Source organism: Apteryx mantelli, chromosome 4 (genome assembly GCF_036417845.1).
Source record: "Apteryx mantelli isolate bAptMan1 chromosome 4, bAptMan1.hap1, whole genome shotgun sequence".
In the NCBI taxonomy this organism is placed as follows: domain Eukaryota; kingdom Metazoa; phylum Chordata; class Aves; order Apterygiformes; family Apterygidae; genus Apteryx; species Apteryx mantelli.
The window spans coordinates 85,886,467-85,905,135 of NC_089981.1; the positions used below are offsets into that span (position 1 = coordinate 85,886,467).

The following is an 18,669-nucleotide window of genomic DNA, read 5'->3' on the forward strand; positions in this document are numbered from 1 at the left end:
AGAAGGGCTGTACAAAACCAGCACTAACTACTGAAGAAGCCTGGGCGGGCGCACTTCCCAGCTATGCAGTTTCAGCAGCAACCTGCAATACTGCATTCAACACCTGCATCCACGTATAAGTAATAGGTCAGAAATAGAAGACGGCCCAAATTTCAGAAATAGAGGTTTCGCCATATTTTTAATAGTTAATCCTACCCCACCTCTCCCCGAAACAGCCTTTGTACTGCGTTTCACTTACGCATTCAAAGTGCCTCAACTCATAGTAACCTGAGAAACCACGGATCTGTAGGGAAAATAAGGAAAATACCTCCACATTACTGTTACCATTTCTTGCCGCTAAGCCGCTCCACGACTTGAAGAAACACAGGAGATCGGAAAAGGGTCTGGGATACTCAAAAGCACAGGCGGATGACCAGTGACATCTTAAGGCTAAACTGCTTTGGATGAAGACGGAAGGCGGGCGATAGTATCTGCTAAATACTTTCCCAGCCAAAGCCTCTGCTTGTTTTTATCCACATTTTTTAGAAGAAGAACATGCACAGAACATCTTCTGCCGAACAAACTCGGCTGCAGATAAGGTTGGTTTTTTTGGCTGGTAAACGGCAGCAGAGACCAACATTAAAAGCAGTATCTTTTGGCACGAGTGTTTCAAAAGAACGTTGTAAAATCTAAGCTAATTTTGAACCTGGGGATCTTTTAAAATGTAGCCAGAAAAAGATCTAAAGATATTTTTCCATTAATAACTCTAAAAGTTACTTGAAACAAAGCAGTCAGTAATTTTTTTTTTTTTAAGAGTTCTGTAGTTAAAGCTAGGCCTAGCAACTAACACAGTGAAATTTTCAGAAGTTCCAACCATAGCACAAGTTTTGCTGTCACTCATTCTTTAAAGAAAAAAGCAAAGGCTGAAAAAGCAGCATTTAAATTTCAATAAAGTCTGGCTTCTGCGTGCTCAAGTACTTTGTTCACTGTGAGAAGTTTTGCTCAAAATCCTTCCCATTTAACCTCCAAAATTTAGTAACCTGGACCCCACAAGAACACCTCTACACCAAAAATTCTTCTATTGTAATTCCTTACAGGTCACTATTTAGATTCCTTATAGGTCACCATTTTAGAAGCATCAACTTTTAGAAAAGTCTGGAAAAAAAAAATCAGATCTATTTTTCTTTCACATGACTTTTAGAAATGGAAGAACAGCTTTATAAGCAAGACGGTTAAGGAAAATACACATATTACTATCTAACTCAATAACCAATCCCCAGCACGATCAATAGCCTCTTTTCAAGGTTTCCCCCTCTGGGGCAAAGCAGTGAAAATACAAATGAAAAAAAACCCAAGCTGCAGGAAGCTAAGCAGAGCACAGAGTACCCCAAACTGCTTCTTACGAAGGATGGTTTAAATGATCTAGATTTCAAGCTGGGGACTGTTACCTGACCGTGAAAATACTCTGCGCACTTTTAGCCTTCCCAAGGGAGAGGCAGCGTGCGCAGGCTGTACAAGGGCAGAACAACCTAAAGCTGCCACCTCCGGCGCTCCTGCTCGGCATCCCGGCTTGCAGCAACAGACTGCTGCGAAAGCTCTCTCCTGAAAGCCAGCTCAAATCTGCCGGCCCGAAAGCTAAATTGCTAAAGCAATAATCAAGCCGCCCCGGCCTGATCTCTCACCGTCTAACATCGCTTGCTAATATCCTACAAGCTTGCAGGAAATGGTTTCAAACAGCTCCCTCAAGAAAACGAGCTTCAGGCCTTCGTTTTTCCACCCGGAGCCATCTCTGCACTATTTCATAGCTCCGATAATTGTACCACTGACTAACCTCCAACTGGGAATAACTGTTTTTATCATCACTATTAAAAACAGTCCCTCGCACTGTTAGGAATCTGGAAACTCGCTGCAGCCACATCCCACCCCGCAGCCTCTCAAAACACTACAGAGCGACGAAACTATGCGCCGAGAGCAGAGCGACGCCGGTGCCGAGCGACTCCTGCGATCTGGGGGTAATTACAACTGCTTCCTAAAAGATAGGCGGCCACAGCAGCGTGATTATGAATTTGAGAGGGGCAAGCGCCACGGTATCTTAGAAAGCCAAAGCGAACTTTTAAAAGTCTCGCTTTTTCCCAGTCCTGTATGGAAAACCAAATTATTTTTAGAAATGCAGCAGCAATGCATGTTAAAAAGCCTCACATAATCATCTAGGTTTGTAGTTGTTGGGGTTTTTTTTAGAAGTAGAGATACCCATCTGCAGTTTCCATTTCCTAACCTTACATTATCTTGGGTTTTGCACATTAGCCGGAAGAGCAATCAACTGCTCCCCGAGAAGTAGCGAGATGCAAAAAAATAAACAGAGGAAAGAAGAATAGTGGGTTAAAAAAATAAATAAGCCAGGTTTTAATCATCGAAAGGAGCAGTTGCCAAACAGACAGCAGAGAGGCTGTGCATCATAGCGAGGGAAAATTCCCCCAGGTTTTTTCACAGCCAATTACCGCGCATTAACCTGTTAGTAAGAGCAAAGCAGGGGGTTTTGGGGGATGCAAGTTTCGACAACCTGGAAAGTCACCGCGCTTCGTACTTTGGTACAGACGATCGGCCAGCTGCGTTATCACACTTCCAGTCATCGCAATTCATGGGCACACCCTGCGAGCAACCCCTCCCTCTTTTTAACGCATTTTCGGTCATCGTTTCCTTCTCGGAGAATGGCATCCCTCAACGAGTATCACTTTATACATCCATTAAAACTGCCTTTTTTACTGCTGTTAAGGAAAAGCATCAAACACTTCCCAATTTGTGGGGGGGGGTTTGGTTTTTTTTTTTTTTACACGTATCTTTGTGCGAACCCACAGGTGCTGATGTTATTCACTTCTGCCTCGGTGAGATGTCGCCCTGCAAGGGATTTGTCACAGAGAAACACATCACGGTACCAAGAAGCGTCTTTACAGGATGCCTGTGCTAAACACTGGGTGTGCCGACTCCGGCTTGGTATCCAGTTCCCTCCACCGGCTCCGCTGCAAGAGCAAACTACGCCGAGAGCAAACTTCTTCACCACCTCCAAAACCAGCTGTTGCTTTTCTCAGGTTCTCCGGATTTCCTCGACCGTACCACAAAGCCGCTCTTTTTAGCGGGACTGGCTTCTTGACAGTCCTTCCCCATCATCTTGGCTGCTCGCTGCAGAGCAAGGGAATCACTAAATCTTGCAGCGCTTCCAGCCCTTTCAGCTTCAGACCCGGCACCAAATTCAAGCCTCCTGATTTAGTGAGAGGGTCACTAGCCTCCCTCCCTGCCTCTTTTTTAATAGTCTACGGCTTCCTGTCTGGGGAGAAAACCAAACTTCTGCAAGAAGCGCCAGTTTTTGTTCAATATCCTCAAGTCCTGGGACACTAACCATTTAAAACAATTGCGTTACTTCCGAACTTTGCACTTAAGCAGGCTTTATTCCACCGTGTGCGGAGACGAGTGAAAATTACTTCAGCCCGAAGGAGCTTTGGTTGGTTATTTGCTGAATCCTGCAGCATTTCGAGTTAACATTCAGTCATGGTGCAACCGACTGTCCGCTCAAACACACGGCACAATGTCACCCCTCAAAACCCCACTGTTAAACCTAAAGGCACCTTTTTTTTCTTTTTTTTTTTTTGAAGGGTGCGTCAGCTGCTAACTGGAAGTGGCAACGCTTCATTTAGCACATGCACTTGTTAAACTGCTCACAGCATGCAAATAAAATCCGCCATTGTCCAAAAGTCATTCAGCCTCCCCATCCCTAGATATGAGCAGCGGAACCGTGTCCAGGAAAGAGAAACTTGGAACAGCATGCAAATACTTCAGTGCCTTATTCCCAATATTCACAGGCTGCACTAAAGCCCATATCACTGTCATGCAGCTCACGCCGAGGGGTGACCACACTGAGAATCTGTTGTACATGACGGGTGGGAAAACTACCACTGTCTGTCTTGCCCCAGTACTGCACCCTTTTATTTGTAGTTATTGCTGCAAACTGCCTTTTTTTTTCCTCTCTCCAGACAATGCTTGTGTTATTATAGGTACCTTCATGCCGTGCCAAAGCACATACACACAGCAATTCGGAACAATCAGCCTTGTTTTCATGGGAGCAAAGGTTGCAGCCAAACGAAATGGGTGGAGAGCACATTAAACAATCTTGGAATCTGCTAATAGGATATAGGAAAATGTGACCATAATGCAGATGCAGAGCTCCCCTTTCACCTTCCAATGTTATGGATAAAATAAAAGCTTTGGAAAACCAATTAAATGGTTTGAACAACATTAAGCCAGTAGAAGGGTTCTCAGTATGCCCACAAGACTACTGAGTTTTTAAAAAAATAATAATACTAAAGAAGCGACGTTTCAAAGGTCTGAAGCCAAAGAGCAAGTTTCCCCACCCCAGAACACCACCTGTTTAAAAGATACAGGATACCTGCAAGATGTCTGCTTATCCACTGTAAAGGGAAGCTCAGCACGCAGAAGGGTCCTGCCTTAAAGCCGTGAGCAGATCCACCTCTGCCTCTCTGAGAGGGCAAGTCTCCTACCGAAACACCTTGCTTGGTCAGCTGTAACCCGCGTTTCCCTCGCTCGCTTTTGCGACGTGCATTAGTCAGCTTTCTCCTTCACAAACCTGATCGTGCCTCTGCATGATCGTACACTGAAGTCATGTCCTTGAGTCTGTGACATCAGTCTGTTGCCATAGCAATGCACAGGGCAGTCCAAAATTCAGTATTATGGCATCACTGCAGGATCAGGCAGCGGAGCAAGCCAACACCTGAAAGCTGGTTAATGCAGCACAAGCAGTTAAGACATATTTCAGTCTAAGCGTTGAAGCGCAACCGCAGCCTATCGTGATATTCCTCATAAATACGCCTAGAAGCCTTTTGTCAAGAAAGACGATCCAGAAGCTCGTTAACTTAAGACAAACGGACAAGTCACGATGAATCACTAAAAAAAAGGGCCGTACGTTTCCAGACATGGCCACTAAGTGCAAAGAAAGCTTAGTTCAGCTCTCCGAATAGAAACGAACGTGTTCCTGAGGCAGCACCAGAACTGCCGAGAGAGACCGTTCCCAGGGAAGCAGGGATGGCCCCCTTGGCACCCCACTCGCGTGCTGGGCTACACACAGATTTTCTGGAAATCAGCAACTGGAGTGTCACAAGGCTGTCACCCTTTCGGAAAACATGGCATTACATACGACATGGCACTTCAACTTCAAGCTTTGCACATGAAGCAGAAATCAGTGCATTATTAACCCATCCTATAACAAAGTTATGTATTAGTTAAAAAAGGGTGGTACCTTCCAAGAGTTGTTATTCCATGTAGGGTTAGACATTACAGTTCTGTAGGTTTCTTGCACACTCACGAGACGGGCATTTCTAAAGAGCAAAAGGGAAGAAAAAAGGAAATTAGTTACAAGTTAATGGTGTTAAAACCACTAACCAGCTCTTAAAACCAAAGAGATTTACCGGTCTAACACATAAAAGAGCAAGGAGCACAGCTCTTTTATCCCATTAGGAAGGGGTACACATGGAAAGCTATCGGTACATTGCTACTTGGACCTGTTCGAAAGACAGCCTGGTACCCATGAAGAGGCAGAACCCCACATCTCATCTGCCCAAAACTGAATCATCACCATCAATGACACCAACTGCCAGGCACACCTTAGGCAGCATCTCACTAAGAGGAGCATCACCTTTCCTATGGCCTAGACGGGTTGCTCCATAAAAACCTGAAGTAGGCCAGAATGGCACAGAACTACCACAGCTTGCTTTGTGGCAAGCCCTTGTGAGCTTGAGACACACGGGAAGGAGCAGAGAATGCGCTCACGCTGCTCCCACCTCTCCGAGCACCCATGGTGAGCTGGGGCAAAAGCAGCTCCCTGGGCTGACCTACCTACACACGGACTAAGCCAGGTGAGGACAGACAGGTACGTCCCACCATTCCTCCCAGCATGTGCCAAAATACATGGCCAAGTCTTGCTCTGTTAAGGCTGGACGTGCTGAACAACCCCAATTCAAGGCAGTCTTCAGCAAGGGGTGACCACCTGGAAAGACTCCCCGACTGCAGCCGGAGGCGGCTGCCCTGCCGCAGGAAGTCCCACTGGACAGCTAGGAAGAAGCTACGTTGGCATCACAGGACTCCGGGCTGCAGGGATAGCGGAGAGGAGAGGCCAGGGAGCTCTCAGTAGCCACGCTCAACCCCTTTCTTTGCTTGTCCCTCCATTCACACCAACGCCCAGGGGCCCATTGCTTACGCCTCCTCGGCCTCCCTGTTAACCCAGCCGCTCCCCTTACGCTTGACTGGTTTCAGTTCACCTTCTTCCGCTTTCTCCTCTTAATCCAGCACCCGGTGTCTACAACTCAGCGGCACTTCCTCCTGCGAAGCTGACCTCCATCCTCGCTGTAACCTCAGACGCACCCACGATTTCTTAACTGTGCCCTCGCCGAGCGGTAGGCACGGCAAGGAACACTTGGCATGCACCGCACGGACGCAACCCTCACCCTCTCCTCACCCCTCCGCCCAGGTCCTCGGTTATAATTATCCCAGGCGGCATTATCTAACGCCGAACACAAGCCTCGGGGCTGGGAACCGCTGTTGATTTGTCTCTGCCCTGCCACACACCCCCGTGGTGTTGTAAAAATAAATTCCACAACCTGTTTGAGCCTGAAGAGCCTGGGCTTGATTCAGACCTGAGCTACACCAGTTTCTAGATGACTGGTACAACCACCTTCGCTGGTTCGCTCCCGTCGGCGTGAGCAAGACTCAGCTTATACAATTAGCCACCGCAGGCAGCTCCAACGCCAGATCGCACTACAACTAATGGCTACTAGGGACCACAACTGCAGAGAAGACAAAATTTAAAGCTCTTCGCTTTTCAATTTTGTAAACGATAGAAGGAAGCGACAGACCAGAGGCGCAGCACTCCCGGCACGCAGGCTCCTGAACTGCAAGTTCCACAAACCGACGCCACCTCTGAGCCTCCCCGGCTGTCCCCCGTCATCTGCCCTTCAACACCCAGCAGTTACCCAGTCACAACCCTGTAGGGCTGCAGGAGCCGAGATTCTGGGGGCAACCTGAAGCCAAGTGGTTTTCATATCAAAATAAAGCCCGTATGTTCCACCTCCGTGGAGTTCCTGCAACGTAACACAGGCTGAGTAAGATATTCAGGGCACAGGTCTCTTATTAACTATCCAGTATATTCACATTAAAGTGGAACAGTATATTCACATAAAGCGGAACGAGCTTTCTCTGCTCCCTCTGAAAAAGGATGAGACGCTATCCAGCACAGGGGTTTCAATACAGCCTCTGTAAGAAGGGGAGCTCGCTCACATCTATATGACACCACACAATTTAGGGGACTGTGGCCCCCCAGGCACTCATTAAAATTTTGCACCCCAAAAAAAACAGTACTAGATACTTTGCCTCCAATTCCTCTCCTATAGTCAAGATGGACTGTAATGAAGTACCATGTGTTGAAGCACGCGAGGAGCCCCAGGACCCCCGTCCCAGCTCGCAAACACCCAAATGCAGAAAGCCGCAGACACCAGTCACGTCTCCCCATTCAATCAACCACACGTTGCTTCCTACCTGTGCAGCCCAGGGGCAACCAGATACCCGAGCCAAGCACAAGAGGGAGAGGACGGAAGTACCGAGGGGTGACTTCAACCACTGAGACCTAGAGAAAGGCCAGAGAAGACCCACGGCAGGACTGCTGCCAGTGGAAGTTGGTAAACAAGAGGAGATGTGGAGCACAGGGAAGGCCACGACTGCCTTATTCACTTACAGGGGCACCGGCGCGATTCCAAAGTCAAGCACAGTGCTGGGAAGGCAAACACACCCCTCTGAGCAGCAGGATTAGCTTTTTTTAATGGAGAAAGGTAACGCAATCACACCATAATTGTCTAGCAGCTAACAAAGCAGAATCTAGCTTTGTGGCTCCTTTGAGACTTCTATGAAAGACACTATTTTATCAGCCGCCAGCCCGTCTCAGCATGAAAGATGTCCAGGTGTTGCTTTAAGCAGCGTTTACCTTCGCTGTAGGCGTACGCGCTGAAGAGCTTACCCCCGCAGCAGGAAGGAGCTGTACTTTGGAGACCCCTCCTCACTACTCAGCTGAGCCTCCCCCACACAGGTGAGTCCCCTTCTGCCTCTGCTGCCCTCAGAGCAATCTCCTCCCAAAAATACTGCAGGAAACAGCTGGGTCAACTGTCCAAGCTGGCCACAGGTCAGACACCCCCTGGCTCTAGATAATATTTTTTCTCCCATAAAAGAAATAAATATATCCTCAACAAACTAGATCACTTTTTAAATTAAAGAGAACCCACATTGTTTTTCATCAAAGCCTGTATCTGCTCCACTGCGCCATGCACAAGTCAGTTTGCAAAGCATGTTTGGATCTGTCTTAAAGCCATTCGATAAATACAAGACTTGATAGGGGACCTCACAGTCTTTAATTCTCTGGAATTCACCGTCACTTCACCTGAAGTTATTCTAGGAGCTTAATGCTGCAGTTGGACCCATACTGAGCTGTTCTACATGACCAACCCTACTGGTCACGTTGCAACCAATGCAACCAAGCCCAAACTGACTAAAACTACCAACATGGGAAAAAAAAAAGAAAAAAGAAAAAAAACCCACATTATTTCATTTTCTTTCCCAAAACACTCTGCTCATCATCAAACATCTGTCTGAATGCATTCCCGTCCTCCCATCACCCTGACTTGACTGCAGAGTCAGGCATATTCTTAGGCATATGTGAGAATGATCCAACACTTCCATGCCCGTCCAAGAAAAAGTTATCCTGACAAGAGTTTAAGTATTTGTCACTACCGGACTACGCAAAATCCAGGCACTTGTCCGTGGTGCTCTCTCCCAGGCTTATGCAGCTACCTCAAAATCATCATCTTTCAGAAACAGCAGCTCCAAGAACAATATTTTACCAGGACTCAGACTGACGCACAAACGCACTTTTGTTCCCTTTCAGAGATTGACAGAAATCCTCTCTGAAGTTGTGCCCAACAGTTCTCGTTTGCATCATCTGTTGCATCTAAGGCCGTTTCCATGCTACAGAACCAAAATTTGCGCAATTCAAGTGCAAGCTCCTCGACGTGGCCACATTAACCACGGCGACGTCTGCTCTCAAGCAGCAGACTCGGTGGCGGAGGTCTATTTGGGTTGTTTTAATTACCTATGCAGGGCCTAACGCAGACAGAGAACCTAATTAACATACAGCTCTATGGAAAACAAACACAGTCTTAACACTAACCGGTTTTATCTAAACCCTTTGGGACATTGTGTTTGCAGCACTTCACGTCAAAGCTAAACACATCTTCACCTAGCAAATCACTTGAAGAACCTTCAACAGAAGCTGCTAAGTAAGGGAATACAGTATTTTAGCATATTTTTGCCGGATGCACCAGGGACACACTGCTAACATGCACAGAGCCCAGAGAAGCATCACGACGCTTGCAAGAAACCTCATCCTGGCTGACATTCACATAATGAAATTAGCTTCACTCCAGGGAAAGAGGAAAGGGCACTTAAGTTTTGTTTCAAGTGCTGCAAGCCACACCGCTTATCTGCTATCAGAGCAGACTGCGGGGCCGCTCCAGCGATAATTCAGGAGCTGGAACGGGAAGGTATGCAATTAGTCCCATCTCCTCCTCCTCCTCCTCCCCCCCAATGAAAAAAGCACAGACGTTATCACATCTCCCTCCAGCTCTGCTACCCTCATCACTTAAAATACCTACAAAGCAAAGCAGAGCTGTCACTTGCAAGCTGCTAACAAGTCTGGCTTGGCCCCGGCTGGGAGACCGCGGAAGGTATTCTCAGCATCAGAAGAAAGTCACTGCTTTATTTAACGGGATGTTTTCTCAGGTACCCACACGCATGCATATATTAAGGTTAGCCTGCCTGCATTTAGCCACTCCAGCACAAGCATAACAGGTTTTTTGTTTTTTTTTTTTTTTGGGGGGGGGGCGGGGAGCACTCCTCTTTCTATTAGCTTCTACTGAAACTTAAAGCATCTCTTACTAAGTCCTCCTGGGCCTGATCACTGAGAACTAAACACGTTAAACTGATGACACACCGGTCTTACCTTACACTGGCACCCTGTCTAGCTTTAGGGACCCGGCTTTGCGAATGCTGGCTGGTTTTATCTAAGCAATTTGCACCCCACCTCCCCTTGAAGAGCTGTGCCTTCTGCTTGTACAGCGGTATATATGGCTATTTCCATAACCGAGGCTTATACCTGGACAGACTCCAAGCCAAACTGCAACTCGGAATAAACACCCGCTTCCAAACTGCGACTCCGGGAAGATACGTTGAGAGTTACTTAGGCTGCAAAGCTCATCAGTCCTTCCCCCAAGCTGCTCCAGTTGCTCTAATTAAAGCCACGACCTCCCCCAGCAGGCTTTGCCTCACTGACACCCCCAGCAAAGTCTCTGCAGCTGTGATCACTGACTTCTACCTTTACTTATTTTTTTTTTTAATCTCTAAGCTTTTTCAAATGCAAAGCAGCCTGATAGACTTCTCTATCCAATCTTCTAGCTTTTCTTTCTTCTTCCTGGACAGCCACCTGATGAAAACTGACTCTTTTCTGCTTTACTCTGCTGTAACCCAAGTGGGGCGGCAGGCAATTCCCCCACCTCTGAAGGAAAACCAGACACTAGCAGCATCACTGAGCTTGCTTTGTGTAGCTCCCCCAGGGATGCAACAGCCTCACACTCGGATTAACCTCTGTGACTTTCTTCCCAGTTAAGTTCTCTTTCCAAGTTCTTAAAAATGCTTCCCCCCGAACAAACATGCCATTTCAGCAGGGCATTCTGCAGCGCCTTCCCTTCTTCTGACCCGTTCAGTCCAGGGACCGAGCTGTACTAGTTTCATAAAATTAACTTTCCTCGATGACTGTATCTTGGGATACAAAAGAAAACGGGGGAAAAAAAAAAACACCCACCTTTCGGCATAGGAGGAGCATGCACAATTCTGCGGAGCCAGGCGTTACACAGGCATGTTAACTACTCCTATTCATCCTACCATTCACCCTGAAGCCAAGAGCTCCCGTATCAGTGGACACTGTTTTAACAGTCACATAAGCTGTTAAAGCACGACATAGCAATCATCAGGAAAACTGGTTTAGTCTGCTGCCCGTGACCCCCACGGCATCATGAGTGGTGAGAGCCTAGCGCTAGGTGAACCGCTCTGAGCTCCAGTTTAATGGATATGCTGTAATTCAGCATTAAAAGAGAATTCCCAGTAACTCGTATCAAAACCACGTCTGCAACATCTGCCGAGTCCTATTCAACCCAAGTCACGACACATTTTACCAGGACTACATCTGCAGTCCTACCGCACCTGAGAAAAATTCAGAAGCACTCGAAGAGAAACATGGTGGTTGTGATCAGTAATTCCCCGACAGCCGGAATTTCAAAAGTGGCAGCAGATTTACTTATATTTCAGCTGCATGAACGAGCACACTTTACCTCTTTTAATTCACCGCATTTGCATTTCTAATTCACCGCAGCAGGGTGGGCAGCGATACTCAGGCGTGCGCTCCTGGCAGGCACCCCGGAGAAGGCCGGTTTGGGAGCGGGGCAAGCAGCGGCTTTGCCTACGTGCTTGCAGGGCGCTTCTCGCACCTCCGGAGCAGGGGGGGAGGAAGCACAAACAGTGCCTGCTGGAAGATGCAAATAGGTTAACACCGCAGCCCCGACGCCACGGCAAAGGCCTCATGACAAAGAGGGGTTTTGCATCTTGCAATAAAGGCTCAGGGGAGGCCAAGCCCACGACCCAGACCTCGATTAAGAGCTTTATAAATCAAAAGGGAAGAGCGGGTAACCTCCGGGAGGCCATCAGGCGGCATCCGACCCGGGGAACACACACCCCGCTTCAACGCTAGCAACCATTGCTTCATACATACCGTGTCCTGCTTGAACCCCCAGCGTCCAAACTCCTTTAAATGCAGCCTCGAGCACAGCATGTTGCAGAAAGCCAAACCACAGGCGCTGGCCACATGCTAGTCTTTGAAGTTTAGACGCAACAGAGAATTATTTCACCTACCTAAATGCACAGGGAAAGCTGCCTTCCCAATTGCCTTCAATGCTATGAGAAATTTTGGAAGGAATAAAATGCCCGGGAAGGTCTTAAGTTGCTTGCTGGGCAGGAGAGTGGCAACACCCAAGTCTACACGCACTCGCACAAACATGACTACACATGGTCTAAACTTAAAAAAAAAAGTCAGTGTTTTCAGCATGCAAGCAAAAACAAATAAGAGCGTGTACAAAGAAATCTCTAGAGTGACTTATGAGCAAGATTTTACGCCTGGCATGCTGCCAGTTAGAGGGAGGCATTAAAGAGCCGAGCAGCATAACCTAGTTCATCCCAAGGAAGAAACTGCATTCTTAAGTGATCGACAAAATAAAGGGGAGGAGGAAGGAGGGAGAAGGACCTAGGACCGCAAATTTCACAACGCAAAACAGAAACGGTGCTAAGACAGAAAGCAGGCTAACACACGATGCCGGGAATAATTAAAATTTAAATGGATCCAGGCTATTGCATCCCAAAGAAGGTTAGCCACTGCGTAACAGCATTCCAGTAAAGTGGACAGTGTTTTTTACTACAAAATTCCAAACATTTTAATGTTTTACAGATTATAGCCCTCCCTTGATTAGCAGCTGGAAAAGCGGTAAAAGGAGGAGGTCACAAGAACAAAAGCAAACCAAGGGGAACAGGCACCGCTAGGCACCTTGAGAAGTTGAAAAATGTGTCAGAAACAGCCTTTTGGTAAGAGAGAACATTTAGTAGCTATCTTTAATGATGACTTTATAACCCAGCTCTTTGGAGTTCACATCATGAGACTAGATGCTCCTGAAGCTTTCAGCAGAATCACAGCCAGACCTGACATGCCCCAGTTTCCCCAAGGTTACTCCTTTAAAACCATTTACACCCAAAATACTGCCTGCTTTCTTCCCACATAGCAAAGAGCAACTGGAACCTAGGTTTTAATTTGACCGTGTTAGCATTCATTTTAAGAGAAATCTGTTTTCCGCACTTCTTTATTTGAATGACAGTAGGAATTTCTGCAGTTAGGTTCCAGGCTAAAAGTTACTGGAAAAGGCAGCAAGTTTCTGTTTAATTATGTAAGTCATTGCAAGGAGGGGAAAAAAAAAAAAAAAACAAAAAACCCTACTGAACTTTGCTAAATCAAAGCTTCTAAAATACTGAAGCACGAATCACAAAACAAGCTAGAAGTAGCTTAGAGATGTTGGGAAAGTCTGAAGTTAAAAAAATTCTGAATTAAATGGCTGCCGTTAAGGTTTGCCAAAAAAATATGCTAATTCTCCAAGTTCATACATAGTAATTAGCACATAAGCAATAAGCAGGTCCCAAATAAAGCGGTGAAGTTAGTCTCCCTCTTATTCTTCCAGCAGGCAGAATTAGCTGGGTATGAAGTTATTTTTGCAATCAGAGATAAAACATTATGCTGAATATCAATTCTTCAAGTACGGCATCCGATAATGCATATACGGTATTAAGAACAAGTCAAAAACAATCTGGATATTTCTTTTCCATCATTCTAGGCAGGATACTAAAGGCAGGGAGGGGTTGCATACTTAAGACTTCATTTTTTGAAATCGATTGACTATCTACCAACAATTCAGCTGAAACAAGTTCTCTCAAAGTACGTTACTGTTCATAGCCCGGACAGGTTTCTTCAAAGAAAAATGTCTGCCTCGACTAAAAATAAATCTTCTGGATGTGCTAATCGGCAGAACGCGTATGAGAAGTCACCCAAACTGCAAGTTTCAAGAACGCACTTAAACTCGAAGTCCCCAGTTTCCGCCCATTACTCCTCCAAAACCAGGTCCACAGGCGCAGCTATCATATAGCGTAGGGTCAATGCACAAATCCAGCTTTTCCGTTCTTATTATTGATCTGCCACTTACTTCACGCTTAAAAGACGCGGCCTTCTCCTAAGCCCCGTAACAGCTCGTCCGTAGCACCGCACAGAACGATGGCTGGATCATCCATGCCCTTGACCAAGATACTCAACCTCGTTCTATGTCCTGAATTTACCTTCTCGAAGCGCACAAGCCCACCGCTGCCCCAGGAGAGCCGATTACTCTCAAAGACGTTGAGAAGGACCCAGCAACCTTTCTCGGTTGTAGGTCTTCCTTAACCTCGGTATTTCTATCGTGCTTATACCAGTACGAGTCCTTAAAGATGTACGGCGACACGCAACCACCGCATCATGGGGCGTCCACCTAGCAACGACCAACCTCGTACTTGGAGCATGAGCAGACAAGTCTCAAGAAAGTGCAGGAAGGTCAAGCAAAAACACAGTTAGTGCAGTCAAGGCGAAGGAGAACATCGGCTTCTTGTTTTGCAGCGGAGGCACCAGCTTCCAAACAGGGGGGGAAAAAAAGAAGGTGGTAAAGAAAGTGAAAAAACAAGCGACAAGACTTGACACATCAAGCTTGTTTCGTAGCTCCACGCAGCCCAGGAAAGGCTTCCAGAACCTCCATGAGCTCCAAAAGAACCCCAAACTGCCAAGTATTTAAAGGAACATAGCAGGGCAAGAGAAAGGGTAAGTCGCTAAGTGTTTACAAACCAAGGGACACAGTGGATTGAAGAGTTATTTACCAAAATTCTGCAACGTTAAAAGTAAATGGACCGAAAGCACCAAAAATCCTGCCCGAAACAAAGCGAGGCTTGTCATAAAAAAAAATACTTCTGTGGCCAAATGAAATACTGCGTTCAAGTAAGAATGCAAAACTTTGTACCTATCATGCTTCCCCCCCCCCCCAGCTGGGGAAATCTCATTCATCTCAAAGCAATCAAAAGAAATCACTTAGAAATCAGAGCGAGAAAGGCTGCAGAAATGAAAGCCTGGCATGAACAAATAATATCCGAGAAATAAAAAGGAGATTCTCCAAGTTAGGGAAAGGATGAAAACAGCTCTGAATAATTTACTTTGCATAGCCCAGTTCCTGCCAAAACAGTTCTATAAATCCCATGGTAGTTCAGATAATTTCCATTCTTAGAACCAAAAAAGCTAGATTGAACATTAGCAACGTTAATTGTGTGATATGACCTGAATGATGCAAGAACAAGTAGTTAAGTGAACCACAACATCTGCTGAATTTTTAATCATTAGTTGTTTTGCTGCAAGCCAGGAGAACATTGCACATTAGCTTCCCAGCACTGTACAGAGTGGCATATTAGGGCAGCAAGATTTTTAACTGGCAGAAATTCAGCTTCAGCAGTACCCAAATGCATTACTTTGCTCTGAACTGCAGGCACTGCAGCTTCTAAAGCAGGATTTCTTTTTTTAACCCTGCGAAAAAGAGCACTATTTTCTGCACCCCAAGATACCAAGCAACCATTTCTGAATGAGTAAAAAAAAAAAAAGACATTTTCTTAACAGCCATGTATGTGTACCTCTGCAGTGCGTTTTTACTCTTAAAGCAGTATTAAGTAGCCATGGGGCTCCTACGGAAGAGACGACTGAACCTCAGATGTACGGGAAAGGGATCTACATAAACACTGTTATTATCACTGTACTGCAACGGAGCTGCAACACATTTGGGCAGACTTGAACTATATTTAGTCCATCTAGCTCAGATACGCGGTGCAATGACACTGCAGAAACCTAGATTTTTACCATGACCTAGCTGCCCAAATGAGCACCACGGATGCAAGCCACGGAAGCCCACCCTACACCAAAGCCAGTCCTGCTGCCCAAAATAACTAGATTAAAACTACCTACCATGCCTGCGCTGGCAAATACACCTCCAGGTCTGCTACAGGCATAAGATCGAGACAGTAGGATTAACAAGCGATACAGTAGATACTCCCCACCCACGACAGGGGGGAAAAAAGGAAAATTAATTAGGAAATAAACACATACTAATTGCACATCTTCGCCCAGAATCTGCACTAAGGGCAGCCTTATTTTGTTTTACGGGGCAACATTCACACGCTAAAAACAAATTTTAAAGCCTGTCACGCTAACTTCAATACATGCTAACTTTACTTAATAAGTTAATAGAGTCAAAATAGCTTAAAGAAACAGACTCATTAAAATAGGGCACAAAAGAAAAAACAAAAAAAAAAAAACCTAAACCACCACACATACCAAGCCAACATTCCTGTGCCCTCTCCACAGCTTACAACACTGCGGAGTTGGTTTCTAATCAGCAGCTCTCCCTACGCTAAGATCTCCTTCAAAAGCTTTAACGCTAAGGAGAGGAACGCCTAGCAAGAAGCCCGCTGACCAAAAAGTCCCCGCAAAAGCCAAGAAAAGCAACAGGCAGGAACAAGAGCTACGCACGCTTCCAAAGCTTAAGCATCTTTTAATCGGAGGCTTAGGCCCGATCCTACTTTTTTTCCTTACAGACTGAGCTACCGGCTACAAGAACAGCTGTTATCTTCCCTGGAAGCAGGTATCCAAGCTGCGCCCGTTTGACCAAGGGGCCCCGTCTCTGCGAACGTGCACCCTCGCTGGCCAGGGTGTCGCCGGCGAAACGCCGGGGCACGCGGCTGCCGCGTGCTGCGGGACGAGCGCCCCGTTTTAAGGGACGCGCAAAGATGCTTCATGCACCCGCGGGAAAATTACTTGCAGCTTGACGAGGCATTCACGTACACGCACGATCCTGATCTAAACGGAGGGGGGAAAAAAATAAAAATAAAGAGAGTTTTAAAGAGCGTCTGGCGAAACATAAGGCTTTCTCTTCAACCTTTGCCCGGCTCTCCAATTAAATATGAAAGAAACAACTTAGTCACATGGAGCTCACGAGAAGATTTTAAGACACTGGTATTAAATCAAATCCCACAAGCTTTCACACCTATTAAAAAGGGACTTTGTCATTTAGAGGGCAGATTTCGATAGGCGCCGCGCAATCAACAGGCGCCGTCTTTGTTAGCGGGCGGCTCCTTGACATTCCACTTCTTCCCCTCCAAGGCCCCGTGCTAGAGCGAATTTATGGTTTTACCGCCCAAAAGGGGAGCTGGGCACGTTACCTTCGAGGCGAGTCAATGGGGCTCTTTGAGTCGGGCCGGGCGGCGCGCGGGAAGGCGATGCCAGGCGCTCCCTTCCCCTCCCCGCAGCGCCCAAACCCCCGCGTGCAGAACGCCCCCATCCCCTGCAGCAAGGGATTAGCCATCTATTTAAGTAAAAAATTAATTAATTAATTAATTAAAAAAAAAAAAAAAGAAAAATGGAATCGAAATGCCGGGAAAGGTTTTCCAGTTGGGATTTCAAGGGCAAAAAACGCAACCTGGGCACAACCGAAGCGGGGTTGCACGGGGAAACCTCCTGGTCGCCGAAGAGCGAGTCGCTCGGACGCAAGCAAGAGTTCAAGCGTCAGGGCTGCGCTGCTGAAGCCTGCCCGAATTGCTCGAAACGAGCGGAGAGCTAGAGTTGGGTTCGGTTTTTGGTTTTTTCCTCTCTTTTCTGGTAGTCAAGCAGCCGTTGTGCTGCCGCCGCGTCCAGCAGTAACAACATTAACCAGCGCCAGGCCATTACGGGTTTGGACTCTGGACTTCCAGAACAACCTCCTGCCTCCACGATTTCTTTTTTTGTTGTTTTTTTTTCCCCCCTCCCGCTCGCTTCCCCCCGAGGGCGCCGGACAACCCCAACGTCCAACTACGCCGAGCAGACGCGAAGCGCGGCCCAGGCGGCTCTCGGCGGCCGCCCCGGCCGCCCGAGCCGCTTCCGCGGCCCACGAGAAACCCGGGTCCCGCGGGGCGGCGAGCGCGGTCCCCACCCCCGCCCGCCCCACGCGTGCCCGGCGAGCGGAGCAGGCCCTGCCGCTGCCGCCGCCGCAACCGCCGCCATGGCCGGCGCGGCCCAACCGCCGCCCCCCCCGCCCGGCCCCGGCGCGGCCCCGGCGCGCCCCGAGCAGCCCTACCCGGTGCGGGGCGGCGGCGGCCTGGCGGCGGCGGCGGCAACAGCGGGCAGCTGCGCGGAGCCGCCTGCCCGGGCTCGGCGGCGCGGCGCGGCGCGGCCGGATCCCCCCTCCCCTCCCCTCCCGCCCTGCGCCGAGCGGCGGCGGCGGCGGCGGCGGCGGGAGGGGCCGCGGCGGCCGCGCCAATCCGCGCCCGGGGCGGGACGGCGACGGCGCTGGGCCGGGCCCGGCCGCGCCGCGGAGGCCGCGCAGGCCGCGGAGGGCAGCGCGGGGGCCTCCCGGCGAGGAGAAGCTGGGGCCGCCGAGACCCTGGGGCAGTGGGGAGCGGGAGTGACGCTCGGGGAAGCGGGGAATAGCGCGGTCGCAGGCCCGGAGGGCGCCGGGGTGACGCGGGCCCCGCAGCGGCAGCGGGGCTCCCCGTGGCCCCCCGAGGTGCCCGCTCACCCCCACGCGCGGCGGGGAGAAGGCCCGCTCCGCCTCACGCAGCACCGCCAGGCCACCTCGAGACCCTTCCGAGGCGAAAAAGCGGTATAACTTAATAAAAAGCGCCGCAATATTTAGCCCGGGGCTAACGAGCCGAGGCCCGGGATCGCGCTAACCCGGCGCCTCGGATGACCGAGGTGGATTTCCCAAAGTCTCTCCAGTCCCTCTTGGCTATGGCCACCACTCGCAAAGGCAGAGGGAGGACAGGAGGTGAAGTGACTTGCCAAAGGTCAAAGATCAGATCAGCGACAGGACTGAGAGCGGAACCTGGGCTTCCTCGTCTCTCCGGTGT

General features: G+C 48.4%; 1 protein-coding gene across 1 annotated transcript in view; it reads right to left on the reverse strand.

Moving 5' to 3' along the window:
* FBXO34 (F-box protein 34) overlaps positions 1-17,978 on the reverse strand; it is a 37,940-nt gene extending 19,962 nt beyond the window's left edge. The window contains exons 1-2 of the mRNA XM_067295138.1: positions 17,898-17,978; positions 5,285-5,363 (exon numbers count right to left, since the gene is read on the reverse strand). The gene's annotated coding sequence lies outside the window, so the exon portion shown is untranslated. The remainder of the gene's footprint in view (positions 1-5,284; positions 5,364-17,897) is intronic.
* Positions 17,979-18,669: the final 691 nt, after the last annotated feature.